Source organism: Lissotriton helveticus, chromosome 8 (assembly GCF_964261635.1).
Source record: "Lissotriton helveticus chromosome 8, aLisHel1.1, whole genome shotgun sequence".
Lineage (NCBI taxonomy): Eukaryota > Metazoa > Chordata > Amphibia > Caudata > Salamandridae > Lissotriton > Lissotriton helveticus.
The window spans coordinates 977,070,057-977,086,489 of NC_136069.1; the positions used below are offsets into that span (position 1 = coordinate 977,070,057).

The window sequence follows — 16,433 nt, forward strand, 5'->3', positions numbered from 1 at the left end:
GAGGACTCTGAAAACCTGCTCCGTAGGAACAATTTACGTCTGCTTGGGATTGAGGAAAAAGCTGAGGGGGATGATATCAGAGGGTTTGTACTGAGGCTATTCAAGTCAGCATTTCCGGAGCTCGCTCATTGGTGCTGGGAAACCGAGATCCTGAGAGTTCACCGATTCCGTCCAATGATGAAAAAAAAATTTGGGCCCTGAAGTTAAACCCTGTGCGATTCTAATTTTCTTAGGCAATTTTCTGTTGAGACAAGCTATTTTTGAAAAGGCAAGACCGGACGCTAAGAAATCCGCTGAAGGCCAAACTTTCTTTGTGCGGCCCGATTTTTGGAACACAACAGTAGGAAGGAGGAGGCGGCTTCGCCAGCTGATCACCCCTTTCCAAAAAAAGGATGTGAGGTTTTTTTGATGAACCCAGCAAGGCTGAAGGTTATACATCAAGGGAAGATCCGGGTATTTTCTTCGGAAGTCCAAGATGAAAGTTATTTAAAGGAGTTAATTGATCGCTAATGGACCTCAGCCTGGCCTGAAGTTTATATAGCCTGCTCTACTTTGTTTCTGATTTGTGTTGGTTGCCAAAGTTTGTCTGTCTAGAACCAATAATTCCCTCAGTTTTTCTTTGCTTGTTTCACTGTGAGGGTAAGAAGAGGAGTTGGAATTTGGGGGGTTGGAGGGTGAAGGGGTTGTTCTAGGCATAGGCTGGGTAGGCCCATTCGGCCCTGCTCAGGTTCTATTGTACCCTTTTTTATCTTCTTGTCCTAAGAATTTTTTTTTCATTTCTTTTTCTCCTCTCTTTCTGGTGTCTATATGGTCAGGGGGGTGACCAGGTGGCACTCAGGAACGCGGGAGGCATCACAAGGGTCTGAGGACCTTTTTTGCCTTTAAGGTGGGTAAGGGGGGTTGGGTAGGGTGGGGGTTCAGGGGGGGGTGATCCGTCACAGGGCAGGGGGAGGTTTGATGTAACAATGGGGCATGCTATTGGGAAGAGGACAGTTCAGATAGGGAGGGCACTTTCTTTTCTTTTTTTTTTATGGAATGACTACTCATTTGGGATGGCTAATATTAGGATAGCATCCATTAATATCTGTGGGTTGAACGACCCAGTTAAACAGCGCAGGTTTAGAGAAGATGTCCGATTCTTGCGGGCAGATATTATCTGCCTTCAAGAGACGCACATTGAAGCTAGTCGGCATAAACTCCTTGAGTTTGAGGGTTTTCAGTTGATCTCCTGGACTAAACTGGAGGCAAAGACTAAAGGGGTAGCTATTCTTGCCCGTCGGGGGTTGGTGAATATAATTCGTTCTTCATGTGTACAGTGTCATAACAATATTATTAAAACTGGGAGAAATTATTTTATCGAACACCCAAACAACGCAATTATAAAAGTATGTTTCCTTTTTAATAATATTCTTTGTAAAATTAAAAAACATATAATAACTATACAAATATAGACAGGTTTTAAACAAAATAGACAATAATTATAATACCAAAATGATTTATACAGAAAACCATAAACATATCAATAACGAATGACGATCAAAATTTATCACAAAATTCATACATGTTAAAGCAATCAATAAAATGGAAGGAAGAAAAAGTAAAAAGTGGCAGTTGATACTTTCTCGACGCGCGTTTCGGCATTTAGACCAACGCCTTCATCAGGAGCCACATAAACATTTCTAATATTCTACTTAGATATCTGCGTTCTGGTTACCAGATATCGGCTTCCAGAGCGGACATCAAGACTCGCAAGTATTCTATATTTAGTGTTATATCCAAAACGGTATATGTAAGGAATCTTAAAGCCACGTGATGTGTAGCCAACCTCGAGTAAAACTCGCTTTCAGTCTGGTTTATAAATATATTAAGTTGATAGTTTTCTTTTTCGACGAACTAATTAAAAATGCATATAGCGATTGTATTCTCCACCCGCACGATAATCATTCATGTCAGGGGCTGTAAAAGATCGTCAGGTCGGGGACTTCTAGCCAGTTTCCTGCCTTGGGTTTCGAATGAATCGGTAATAAAATTAAATAGCAGGGCTGTAGTCGGCGTTTGTTGATGAAAAGGGCCGAATTGGCAGATTGGTGTCCTGAGGGCTGGCGTCCTACGACCGTTAGGAAGGTATCCTAATTTTTTTTTCATTTCTTTTTCTCCTCTCTTTCTGGTGTCTATATGGTCAGGGGGGTGACCAGGTGGCACTCAGGAACGCGGGAGGCATCACAAGGGTCTGAGGACCTTTTTTGCCTTTATGGTGGGTAAGGGGGGTTGGGTAGGGTGGGGGTTCAGGGGGGGTGATCCGTCACAGGGCAGGGGGAGGTTTGATGTAACAATGGGGCATGCTATTGGGAAGAGGACAGTTCAGATAGGGAGGGCACTTTCTTTTCTTTTTTTTTTTATGGAATGACTACTCATTTGGGATGGCTAATATTAGGATAGCATCCATTAATATCTGTGGGTTGAACGACCCAGTTAAACAGCGCAGGTTTAGAGAAGATGTCCGATTCTTGCGGGCAGATATTATCTGCCTTCAAGAGACGCACATTGAAGCTAGTCGCCATAAACTCCTTGAGTTTGAGGGTTTTCAGTTTATCTCCTGGACTAAACTGGAGGCAAAGACTAAAGGGGTAGCTATTCTTGCCGGTCGGGGGTTGGTGAATATAATTCGTTCTTCTGCAGATGTAAATTGATACTTGTATAGCGCACTACTCACCCGCAAGGGTCTCAAGGCGCTTGTACGAATACCGCTGTGGAACCCATCCTGGCTTTCCCTGTGAGGTGTCCACTCCTGGGCACCCCCAAGGTGGAGGCCAGGCATCCTTAGCGTTGTGGGGGCCGTGTGGAGATTAAGCAAGCTATTGCCCAGAGTTGCAGAGTGGGACTCCATGATTGGAATAGGCACAGAGGCGAGAATTATCAGGTCCGTGGAATTTTTGAGCCCAAGACCCGCCGAGGCGGGGAATTGAACCCTGGTCCCGGGCTAGACCTCTGCATCAGGGTCTGCCGCTCTAACCATTGAGCCACACTTCTCCAGATGAGTATGGTCGGTGGGCTATTATTCATGGCAATTTCCAAAATAAAGCTTTCACACTTTGTTCTGTTTATGGTCCGGTACTGGATGATCCCGAACTTTATAATTGGCTTAATCTTGAGCTGGTCGGTTGGCCTGCTCCGTTTATACTATGTGGTGATTTTAATATCAACATAGGGTGTGAGCTAGCCAATCGCCCAGATGTAGGGTATCTCGGCCGGGAACCTAAAGTCTACAGGTCCCTGATGCCAATGCAAGAATTACATGGTTTGATTGACACATGGGCTTTTTTTTAGGAGAAACGACCCTGGGTTTACTTTTTTTTCAGCACCACATAAAACCCATTCTAGGTTAGATTATTTTTTTATTTCTCCAAGTTGGACACAAGGCTCTAATGTAACCTGATATCCGAGAGTAATGTCGGACCATAATCCGCTAGTACATGAGGTTAATATACAGCCCAGGGTAAAAAAAAACAGATGTATGGACATTCAATCGGGGCTTGCTAAGAGACAGTGCCTATACTGAATGCATGGCTATATGGATCACCAGATTTTTCAATGAAAATATAGGCAGTACTAATATACAGAACGTATGGGATACACTTAAAGCGGGAATAAGGGGGGAGACCACTCGATATGGATGGGAGAGCCAGAAAAGGGAAAAAGCGAAGCTTCAGGAGCTATATAGAAAGCTGGAAGAGGCTGAGATTAACCTTGCCAGGGTTTTGTTAGGTGGCGGGCAAGGTGATTCTGCACAAACACAGATAATAATAGCTAAATCAGCAAGTACATTTCTAGCTTGGCGCTCTAAACTCTATGAGAATAATGAAAGAGCTGGACAAATGCTAGCTGTAAGAACTAGAGTAAACCGGCATCAAGGACCTGCATGCACAGTGCAAAACGTGTTTAGCTAAGGCCACTGCATTTATGTGATGACCCAGATGCAGGGTTTTTCACATAATTATGGTAGCCTGGTTTAAACCTTACTGTTTTTTCTCCATGTATTATTATAAGGCCGCTAAAAAGAAGTTGTTTGGGTAGTAATAAAGTCTTATTAGTACAGACAATCCCAAACACTTCGTTACATTTGAAATCTTGACTTTGTTTCTCTCAATATGCTTCTCCTACATCTTGTAACCCTCATTGTCGAATGTAACGCATCCTGAACATTGCTTTACACACCTCCATGATTTGTCAATGTATAATGTGCGTGTGATGTAAAGTGTTATGAAACCCTAAAATGGGATGTGCAGCGCTATTAAAGAATACAATCATAAAAATAGTGGTATTTAAGTTGTTAATCGTGTAAATACTCATACATGCTGATAGATCTGTCATTCTTACAGTGCAAGCATATCAATGGTATACAGGGACTGAACAAAGTGGATAACCTGCTTCCAGATCGTAGTTTTTCTTAAGTACTTGAATGTGGTGTGAGCAAATTACACCAAGACACACTCAGCATATTTCACCGGAGTCAAACTTCATGCCTCCAATATTTCCTGGAATAAAGCTACTTATGTTCAATGAAAATCATCCTGAGCTACTAATGTGATTAGTGTTGTAATAATGACCACATCAGAAAATTAAACATTGGTGGCCACCTTATGGAAGATGACCAGCAGTAATCACCCCAGTGCAGGGTTGCCAGAAATGATCACTTCAGTGCATCAAGCAGAGTTGCCATAAGCAATATAAACAAGTATTAGCATAGCCAATAGGTCTTGCTTTTGGGACCTTCTAAGTATTTAGTTATGCAGCACAATATCCTTGGTGCAACTACATCAACTGTTGCATGGCTAAACACTTATAAGGTACCAAAGGCGAGACCTATTGGCTATGCCAATGTTTGGTGTGGTTGTGTGTGTGTGTGTGTGGTTGTGTGTGTGTGTGGTTGTGTGTGTGTGTGTGGTTGTGTGTGTGGTTGTGTGTGTAGTTGTGTGTGTAGTTGTGTGTGTGTGTGGTTGTGTGTGTGTGTGGTTGTGTGTGTGGTTGTGTGTGTGGTTGTACGGTCGTGTGTGTGTGTGCGGTTGTGTGTGTGCGGTTGTGTGTGTGCGGTTGTGTGTGTGCGGTTGTGTGCGTGTGGTTGTGTGTGGTTGTGTGTAGTGTGTGTGGGTGGTTGTGTGTATGTGTTGTGTGTGTTGTGTGTGTGGGTGTGGTTGTGTGTGTGGTTGTACAGTTGTGGTTGTGTGTGTGGCTGTGTGTGTGGTTGTGCGGTTGTGTGTGTGGTTGTGTGTGTGGTTTTGGTTGTGTGTGGTTGTGTGTGGTTGTGGTTGTGTGTGGTTGGTTGTGTGTGTGTGGCTGTGTGTGTGGCTGTGTGTGTGTGGCTGTGTGTGTGGCTGTGTGGCTGTGTGTGTGGTTGTGTGTGTGGTTGTGTGTGTGGTTGTGCGTGTTTGTGGTTGTGTGTGAAAGCCAAATGGCAGCTGTGTACGATGGCAGCTGTGCGCGTCACGCGCGCGCTTGTGCGCGTGATAGCAAGCTGGTGGAAAAGTATCATTTTTCTAAGCAGCGACTAAATGTCTCGCCAGAGCAGCGCATGCGCTGGCTCAGGCGAGACCTAAAAAGGCTTTGTCCATTTGGAATTCCTTTGCATGGATAATCCGTAGCAGCCATAGCTGCAACCCCTGGCGCTAAGGTAATAGCATTAGTAATACTATATACAAAGATTGGTAGTGGTGTTTCCAAAGATTTGGAAAAGAACCGCACATACACTAATATCAGTGGAGTGGAAAACAGTACTGGACAGTCAATAGAATCTTTCTCAATATCAAAGACGGAGTGCTACATGAACCAATATCCCCCACTTCCAGGAGGGAACACAACTTGTCAAGCCAAAGGATTGACAAATAAACATATAGGCAAAAATGGTTAGGAGAGCACAATCCTGACTGGCTGTCGTTTTATCGATTGGAAAATCACTTTTAAGAATCAATAAAGGAAAAGATGATACAAAATATGAACTTCACTGATCTATTTGTTCTGTACCTTATGAGAATTTGCTGACCTTACTTGGATTAATTGTTGTCCAGACTATACATTGCATTAGTCTTATACATACTCATATTGCAGGATTGTGCTCTCCTAACCATTTTTGCCTATAGCATTAGTAATACGTTTCCCTTAGTGCCACACAATTCATCACTGAAACTTCTGCATTAAATATATTTTAGAAAGTCAAAAAAATTTCTCCCAAAAAGTTATGAGGTCTGACACACACATTTTCGGCTCAGATGTACACTTTTCAACTCTGCTAAACAGATATTAAGTTAGCCAAACAAAAGCCTCAAATTGAGTAAACTGGACTACAAACAGGAGATATATTTACTGGTATCTGGAGAGCTATTAGTAGCTCATAAGCTACTTGTTGGAGAAGCCTGTTCTCGAGCAACATTATAGACTATTACATTAAACACAACTGATTTTTGTACAGCTAGTAGTTTGAACTACTGCCTAACTGCTAACCAATGCCAGTCTTATTTGTTGAGGGGATGAGAGAATCTCTTGTACAACTATGCAAAGATTACTTTCATGAGCAATTACAAGTACAACACGGTCAAGTAGAAAATGGCTCTGACTTCTAACTCGGGCAAATCACGATATGAACAATACAGGGTCAATAGGCAGGATTCTCAAAGGCTTCCCTCTTGACATCATCAGTGATATATGCTGGGGCTACTGATAGGAGTTATGGGTGTTTGGGGTTCAGCGGTGGGTAACGGTAAAGGGTTTTTAAAGTTATGGGGCGGGTAGTAAAAAGGGGTGGTAAGAGGTTTTAGAGTTCATAGGTAAGTAGTGATAAAGGGAGGTAAGGGGTTTTTGAGGTTCAGTGGCAGATAGTGGTAACGGGAGGTAATGTATCTTTAGGGTTTAGGGGTTGTTAGAAATGGTAATAAAACTGAAAACAAAACAAAAATATTTTTCAAAAAACAAGCAAAGAACTTTTATTTCCTTTTCCAATGTCAGTAAAGGGGCACAATGTTAAAACTTATTATAAATTAAAAGATCTTCACCTGGAAAAAAAAAAGAAGAAAAAGAAATGGTGGTCTTTAAGTTGGCAGTGGTATGCACCCTGTCCAAGTAGTGACCCTTCCTTCTAGTCAGGGTAAGGGAGTTTAACACACCCAGATAAATCCTGCCCACCCCCTTGGTAGCTTGGCACGCGCAGTCAGGCTTATCTCAGACAATGTGTAAAGCATTTGTACAAAACACACACAGTAGCGCAGTGAAACACTACAATATGGACACCACACCAGTTTAGAAAAATAGTCAATATTTATCTAATCAACACAAGATCAAAACAACAAAAATAAAAGTTACACAAGCAAAGATAAGAATTTCGTAAGAATGCAGCAAAAATATAGGGGCACATTCATCAAGCTTTTTACCGGTCGCAAACGGATTTAACCGGTAAAAAGCCTTTTCCGATGCATCAAACCTAAATGCATTCGCAAAATAGGTCATCGTAATTTTTGCGAATACCTATGTTGGGAATGCATTTAGGAAATCGCAATTTGCGATTCCATAAATGCAATTCATAAAGAATTTTTAAAATGCAACTTTGCATTAAGGATTCGCAAATTACCATCAACTTCAAGTTGATGGTAATTTACAAATCCTTAGAAAAATGCACAAAATGACATTTTTCAAAGTGCCATGTGGCACATACACATGTGGGCATGTGTGTGCGGCATATGCACACACTTAACTTTTTTGGGGGTGCATCAGGATGGCCTTAGGCCCCCCTAGCACCCTTGCAATTGCGTTCGCAATTTGCGATTACCTATTTGGTAATTACAAATTGCAAATGCTGTCCAATTCATCCCTCTTAGGAATGAATGGGAATGCATTCCCTAATAGCGAATACCAATTTGCGATTCGGAAATGTGTAGGAATTGCTATTTATTTTAAGATTCCTACATGCATAAGGAATAGCGAGTTTTAAATAGCGATTCCTTAAAAAACGCTATTAAGGAATCGCATTCCTTATCTTGATGATAGTTCCTTGAAGTCGATAATGCAAACTAGGGCTATCACAAGGTTGTGACCAACAAATCCAACAGCTCAGTCCAACCTCAGAGTCAAGGGCTGGCTACGGTGTCCGGAAAGACCCGCAAACAGTACCTTGGAGATGAAGAGGCTTTAAGGACCTTGTGGTAAAGTGCAGCAGTGAGGAGTTGCTGACATCGGTGCTTCAAGGTGGTGCAGAAGTTGGGCAAGTCGCAAGTGATGCAGATCGAACTCCGTGAGATGGAAGTCAAGAGCGCTGTCGCAGTGCCGGGGCTGCGGTGTTGTCACAGGCAGTTCATCGTGCACTTCACAATGCGATGTCGGTAGCTTCAGTGCAGGCAGCAGCGTGTCGTCTAGGCAGCACTGTTGTCAGTAGACCGAGGGCTGTGGTGTCGTCGTGGATTGTGTCTTATGCTCCTCACAAGGCAGTGACTGGCTTCGGGGCAGGCAGCGGCATCGGATGACGATGTCGGAGTCGATGGGTCAGTCATTGGCAGACCAGGAGGTGCGGTGTCGTTGAGGGTGGTGACCACGGCTACGGTGCAGGCAGTGGAGTAGATGAAAACACAAGTACGTACTCTACCTTTCACATACACTGCACCGTGCCCATGGGGTTACCATGGGCCTACTTTAGGGGTGTTTTACATGTAGAGAAGAGAATGTTAGGGCCTGGAAAGTGGCTGCACTTGCCAGGTCGACATGGTAGTTTAAAACTGCGCTCACAGACACTGCAATGGCAAGCCTGAGACACGTTTACAGGACAACTCATGTGGGTGGCACAACTAGTGCTGCAGGCCCGCCAGTAGCATTTGAGTTAGCCAGAATATCAGTCAGTACCATGGCCAATGTATCGTAAAGTACCACGGTGTAATAATCTCGTTGTAAAGGTCAACATGCTGTAAGACGTGCGGTAAAGGCATGCTTGGTAACAATTGATATATTGCTTGATCCTCCAACATGTCACACAATTGATAGAAAGACATATAGGCACTAAACACCTAAAAAATTGTCAAATGCACCAAACTGGCCCACCAGTACCTTGCTCACGAATCAAAGTTAACGCAGACCTTAACTCATCCATGGACTTAATTCTGCAATGGCTCACTGTACTTCATGATTTAGTTCAAATCGGCAGAGTTGCAGAGGCTGAGTCAAGTTTAAGGCAGATCATGGATGAAAAAACGAATACTTCATGAACTGTCTGAAATTATGTCTGTGCCTTGGAAAGAGGGATTAAGACCTTGAAGACGCACCCATATGGAGAATACAACGTTCTTTAGTCTGCTTGAACGAATGAAAGATGGCCAAGCTCTTGTATTTAGTTCTTAGAAACATAGATCTCCAAAGCCCTTGGAGTCTCCTTCAGTAAAGATTCTGAAATAGAAAAGAAATTTGACAACGGGTATCGTCTTGTAAGCAGAATCCTTCAAAATAACAGAGACCTATGATTTTCAACCGCATGTGGTATCTACATGAGGAAATGATTCTGGCCCCCATAAGTGAAGTACAGAACTTTACCAGGAAAATATTTAAAATTGGAATCACAGAAGATTATATAGTACTGCAACCACAAAGGTTTCCTGGCAATGATGAATTTCTTTATCTCCTTCTTCTTTGTGCACTCCTCTATATTTTAAATCATTAACAATGGGGAAATTAACAAATTGCTAAGAACAAACAGAATTGCAATCATAATAGCAAACTTTTCAAAAAAAGAGAAGGACACTTGAGCAAGACAATCTCACTGGCAATCATATATCTTTCACTGGAAATTGATACTGTGCAACAACACTGCCAGTCTTTTATTGCCTGTTTTTGACGGAGAGTAGCACGTTTCATATCTTGCTGTGCTATGGGTGTCTATAATGTGTAGAACCACAGATTTAAGCCATAAACATATAGTCTCAGGATTAATATGACTGTTATACCATTATTAGCTCAGTATTTAAAAACGCAGAATTTAAGAACTATTAGAGCAGAACATGTTACATTTCACTTTTGTAGGCCATGGATTTTTTCTATCATGTATATTATTCTTTTTCCAAGATTATCACATAATACCATTCAACAGCCTGGGAAAGTATTATTGACCATACACACTCTTAATGGGTAAAGCAATATCAAAGGAGGTCACTTGCAGGCCACCACTGTCCCAATGGGATGTGGGAGAGTTGTGGATCGGACACAAGTTTCGTTACACTTTTTGCTAGCTCTTCTGTTATATCCTTTCACTTTTACCTTACTCTTCTCTGCTTTCATTGTAATCTTGCAACTGGATAGTGACTATAGAAGATACCAACAAGAGGATTTAGGTTATCTTAGGTACTCAACATAAATGTACACGTATTTACCTGAATAGGGAATGGTGAACAATATACTTAATTTTTGGGCGACTGACAGAGCGTTCAAATATAAAGCATCCTCACACATATGATGCATAATATAAATCTAACAACCCATTCTCTCTACACCAAAGGTCTCTGTCATCTTGTGAAAAAGAAGAAATATTATGGACTTAAAGTCTGTCTCTCGCCTACAGGGACCAGAGTTGGTGATGGAGAGAGAGAATCTACATATTTACTGGCCCACAAGAAGAAATAATCGGGTGGGCATCTTAATATCCAAGAGATCCAGCCTATATCTGCTAACTTGATCTAAGACACAGATGGTAGGTGGTTAACTATGAGATTTCAGAGAGTGGAGCTCTTTGTATAAAAAAAAAACTGCAGATGTTCCCTCGGGAGCTGGGATTATTTGAGGGATAACAAACTTTGCATGAAATGGGTTTCTGGATAGACTATTTTCCTGTAAATTTAGACCTAACATTTTCAGGAGCTACATCTTTGTAACACTCACAACATGAGAGATGTATGGCAACTATCCAATTGTACTCAAATAGCTCACACTTTCTTCTCTCATCTACATCAAGCTTCCAGAATAAAACAGAACCAAGGGTGATACAGGACCATGCATGCACATCGTTTAAGTATAGGTTAAATAACATGACCTCTACTATGTGAGAGTGGAGGATCCATAATGGTTTTATGGAGCATAAGGATAATAATTGGCGTAAATAACAAGGAAACTGTTTGCTCCTGCTCCTCACCAGAAACACTGGGCGAGAGTCGCCTTGGAAACGTAAGCACACAAAACTAGAGACCTTGTACATTATCTGTGGTAGTGAACCGCACTAACTTGATCTCCCCACTACAGAAAGACACCTTGTACCAACTCTGGAAGGAGACGCCACTTGTGATCCACTAGGCATCTTCGGCTGAGTTTATCCACTCTGGGATTCAGAGATCCCGTCAGGTGCTCCACCACCAGGAGAATACCCCGACAATCCAGCTATGTCCAGAGGCGCCGGGCTCTTGACACAGGGTGCACAACAGCACCCCACACTGTTTCTTCCAGTACCACATGGCGGTGGTGTTGTACGTGAACACCTGAACCACCCTTCCCTTGATTGAAGGAAGAAAGGCTTTTAATGCCAAGCGAATCGGCCGAAGCTCCAACAAGCTTATGTGGAGCTCTGAGTCTGCCAGAGACAGTAGAGTCCTCTGATCTCTACCTCTCCCAGAAGGCCGCCCCAAGCCAGGAGTGACGCATCTGTCACCACTGTCAGAACTAGTTGGAGAAGGTAGAGGGGTCTGTCACTGACCCTATTGCAATTCATTAGCCTCTACTGCAGGTCTTTAGCAATTCCCTCCGAGATCTAGACCATGTCGGAGAGATTCCTCGGATGCTGTGCCCACTGGGCATGCCAGTTTCACTGCATATGCCCAGGGGCATGAGTTACAAGCAGGGGGCCATGAGGCTCAACAGCCTCAGAGTCAGCCTCACCGAAATCCAGGATAGACGTTGAAACATCTGATGCATAGCTTAAATATCCTGGACTCGCTGCTCAGGAGGATAGGCCTGAAACTGCACTGTATCCAGAACAGCGCAGATAAAAGGGAGAGTCTGAGAGGGAGTCAGGTGCAACTTTGGCATGTTAATAGTGAACCCCAGTGAGTGCAGGAGGCTCACCATAGTCAGAAGGTGCGTGATGACTGCCTTCGACAAGCTCGCCTTCAACAGCCCGTCGTCGATGTAGGGGAAGACTGAAATCCCTGACCGCTGCAGATGGGCTGTGACCACTGCCATCACCTTGGTGAACACCTGAGGGAAGGTGGTAAAGTCAAAAGGTGGAGTAGCAACCTGAAAGTGCTCTTGGGCCACCATGAATCGCAGATACCATAGGATGTGGGCAGAGAGGACAGGGAAGTGGAAATAAGCATCCTGCAAGTTCAACGCTACCATCCAGTCTCCCGTATCTACGGCAGAAAAAATGTGGGCGAATATGAGCATTTTGAACTTGTTTTTCAAGAAAAGGTTGAGAAGGCGCAGACCCAGGATAGGACAAAGTCCTCTGTCCTTCTTTGGCACCAGAATGTAGCGGTAATAACAACCATGACCTACGTCTGATACAGGCATCCTCTCTATGGTTCCTTTGGCCAAGGGAACCTAGACTTCTTGATGGAGCAAGGCGAGATTGCCCTCTGTTAGCCGATCACATGTGGGTGGCATGGGTGGTGGGTTTTCAACAAAGGGGAGGGAGAAGCCCCTTTGGACTATCTGGAATACCCAAGAGTCAGCTGTTAGTGACCGCCCATGGTGGGAGGTGATGGCATATCCTGCCTCTCAGCAGATGCCCGTGATGGTCTGAGGGCAGACTAAAGAGGGTTGGAGGCAGCAGCTGCCTAGTGGGAGAGGGATGGGGTAGTGGACTAACTGGACCGGTAGATCCCTGTCCTAGTCTCTATGGGACCCACGTCCTCAGCCACGAAAATACTGGGGAACCTGCTGGCTGTGCAGTTAGGGACCCGTTTCATGACGACGAAAGGGGCGGAAGGCAGTCTGGGGTTGACAAGGGGCCATAGACAAGCCCAAGTGCCTTTTGTCTTTGAAGCGCTCCAGCGTTGGTTTACAAAAAGGTGAAAGCCATCAAAGGGCATGTCCACGAGGGAAGCCTGGACATCCCCTGAAAAGACAGATATTCTCAGCCAGACCAGGTGCTGCAAGGCCAAAGGCGAAACAATAACTCTGCCCAGCAAGTCGGTTGTGTCAACTCCACATTGGACGGTGAACTTAGCCATGTCTGCCCCACCGGCAACAGCCTGAGAGAGTATGGCCTGGGGTCAGGGAAAATCGGGGTAGTGCGGAGCAGTCCCACGACTCACGATGCCTGTAAGGCAGACGCTCCCTCGTCTTGTCGGATGATTTTGACGGACGCAGTGAAGTCAGAGTACTTGGACTTCTTCCGCTTCTTGTGTTTGTGGGACTTACCCAACTTCCAGATTACTTTGAATGTGACGATGAACGTTGGTAGGGACTCCACGAACAGTCCCGGGACCTTTCACGTGAATAGGACCTTGACCTCCTCAGAGTCGACCGACATCGGGCAGTGAGGAGCTTGAAGAATTGTTCCCTCAGTGCCTTGGGGAGCATGGTGCGGCAGCCCTCACATACCTTAGAGTCGAGTCCCAGCTCCAGACACCATAAACACACCAAGTGAGTGTCTGCCACAGACATTTGCCGATAACAGGGGCCAAATGGTTTGGAACAAGCCGGTTTCTTTGGTGGCATACTCACACCAGAAGATGTAAAATCTTGAAAACAGTTAACAAAATCTCGAAAAAGACCAACCCAAAAAAACGGAGGGGTAGCTCAGATATGATCATGTTGCCTATATAGGTACCGTGCACGTTACTTCTGACATGGACGACACCAGTGCAGAGCCGAACTTCACCTCCTACCAGCGTTCAGGGGTACTGCTTGAAAACCGTACATATCCAGGCTGACAGCAGGGGATATTATAAGGTGAGGAATCTGCGGCTAGAAGCCTATCAGTTAAGTGAGATCATAGACGGGGGGCGCTAGAGGGCGCCAGGCAAGATGGCCGCACGTATGAGAGGCTCCGCCAGATCGGAACAAAATCCTTCAATTATCCTGCACATCCTGCCCTAGTGGCGTGCCAGCGTTGCGGCTATATGTGAGGGGGTACAAGGCTGCCCTGCCTGGCACTGTTTCTGGCTGACCGGCTCGTCCCTGAAAGCGAGCACTGCGACTGGGCCTGCCGGCTGGTGTCCGACATTGTGGTGCTCCGGAGCGTTGGCCGTGCCTGAGGACTAGCGGCAGCGGAGGACTCTGGTGACAACTGGCGCTGCAGCTGGAAACGGAACAGGCGGTGGTACGGCACGTTAAGACCGGCGGAGGGGCTCTGCACGACGTCGGAGGAGAGCGATCAGCCCCTGGGCTGTGTCCGGTCTCTGCGGGTTGCGGTGAGTGGGGTTGTGGCCTAGGACAGCCCGGGGCTGCAGAGGCGGCACTGGGCCGCTCCGCGCGAACTGAGGCTGGTGGGGGCGGGGTGAGCTCGGGGACGACAGCGGGAGACGGGCTGCATCGTGGCGGTACCGAGGCGCATGGGAACCGTTGGAGCCTGGACTACAATTGCCCGCTGGTATGCGCTGGCTGTGGGACTGTGTCTGTGGCCTAATAGCCGCCTTTTTACTGATTGTTGTGGGACTGTGGCGCCTGGAGCTCTACCTCCCGGTAGCATGAGGCTGTCTGTGGAGTGAAGTACAGCCACGCCTGACCTGCACAGAGATTGGGCATAATCGTCGCTGAGTGTGGACATCTTGTGGATCAGTGAGGCCGGGGTCTGCACGCGCCCATGTCCTGGGGGATAGGCTTGGCGCCCTGAGAGCGCGAACTAGGCCTCTGCTGACTGCGACTTTTGGCGCGAGGAGCGGCCTGTGTGGATTCTGGGGCTCGCTTTTCCTGGAGGCTGGAACTGTTTCCACTTGCCACTTGTGGATCCTGGGGTGACCTGTAGATTACTCCTGGCACCTTTTGAAAGCTGCGGTGGGGGTGGCTGGGTGTGCTGAGCTGCTGGCGTCATGGGCAGACCTGAGAGAAATCAACCCAAGTTAACTTTTGATTCGAAAAAAACCACCATGTCAGCCTCGCAGGCTCCACCGGACACTGAATCTGCTGGAGCATCTGGCGGGACGCCGAATTTGGAAGTGGTGCTTGTAGCTATGCAAAAGACTTTGCAATCCATTGAAGGTACCATGGAAGCAGTAAATCAAAGACTTGATCATATGGCTACACAGTTTGATAGGCAGAATGAACGGATGGGGGAGGTAGAGCAGAGGGTATCTGCTACGGAGGACGGTCTGGCCACCGTGACTACGAAGGTGTTCAACATGGAGCGCGTCTTGGCGGTCATCCAGGCCAAGAATGAGGAGTTGGAAGGGAGGTCCAGACGCAAAAACATCCGCGTCACGGGGCTGCCCGAATCTACAAATGTTGGCCGCATGGAAGACTTCATGGAACGAGTGATCACTGATATTTTTAGGGCGGATCAGTTGTCTCGAGTGTTCATTGTGGAGCGGGCACACCACTCGTTAGCTAAGCGACCAGTGTCTGGAGCGCCGCCCCGCCCTATTATTGCCCGCATACTAAATTATAAAGACAGGGATGTGATACTGCGCCTGGCACGGGAGAAGGGCACCATAGACTGGCAAGGCAGTAAGCTCGAGTTCTACCCTGACTTTACGATGGCGGTGCAAACGGCGAGGAAAGAATTTAATGCGGTGAAGCAACTTCTCAGGACTGAGGACGTTCCATTGGCTATGTTATACCCGGCTCGCCTCCGGATTGGAGCCCCGTCGGATAATAAAATCTTTACCTCTCCTAAGGCAGCTATGGACTATGCGAAGAAGCAGAAAAAAAGGAAGCGAGACGCCAATGCAACGCAGGACAGGGAGGACGAATTACATGACGAAGTTGCATGAGCATGCACTATGCTTCGGCACGATCATTGCTCTTCCTTTCATTTCATTTCATTTGAGGTTTTATATAGCGCGACCATGACCCGTTAGGGTATCAGAGCGCTTTACAGGAATAAACACGTTGTGTACAGTATAGGCATAGGTAAATACATGGATGGGGATAGGGAATTGACTACAATAGGACAAAAGTCAGAGCAATATACAATAAACAGTACAGTACCAAAATCAGCGAGCGACATGTCAGCAGTAAAACAAGGGGAACAATTGATACACGGAGAGGGCCAAGCAATACAGGAGATTGTGCACAGAAACATAGGTCATGTAAAGGCAGAATGTGCAATAAAGGAGCGTTATTGGAGGAATTTGCTCATTAGGAAGGTTTTCGCTTCCTTTTTGAAGCGAGTCAAAGTAGGATGTTGGTCTCTGAGCACTGTACTTCTAGGACTCTGTCTTTCAGACAGGAAAGGTAATGTTCAATTAAAGGAAGATCTGGGTTTTAAACATTTTGTGGAATCTTTTGTGATCTTTTGAATGGATGAAGCTCAGTAGAGAGTT

The 16,433-nt window shown here is 45.5% G+C and overlaps 1 protein-coding gene across 3 annotated transcripts in view; it reads right to left on the reverse strand.

The window, feature by feature from the left end:
• Window positions 1-16,433, reverse strand: part of RIOX2 (ribosomal oxygenase 2) — a 905,982-nt gene that overhangs the window by 653,223 nt on the left and 236,326 nt on the right. Inside the window, exon 3 of one of the 3 annotated variants that reach the window (XM_078657817.1) lies at window positions 9,294-9,414. The exons of the other annotated variants lie outside the window; for them this stretch is intronic. The gene's annotated coding sequence lies outside the window, so the exon portion shown is untranslated. The remainder of the gene's footprint in view (window positions 1-9,293; window positions 9,415-16,433) is intronic. 3 annotated transcript variants of the gene reach the window in all.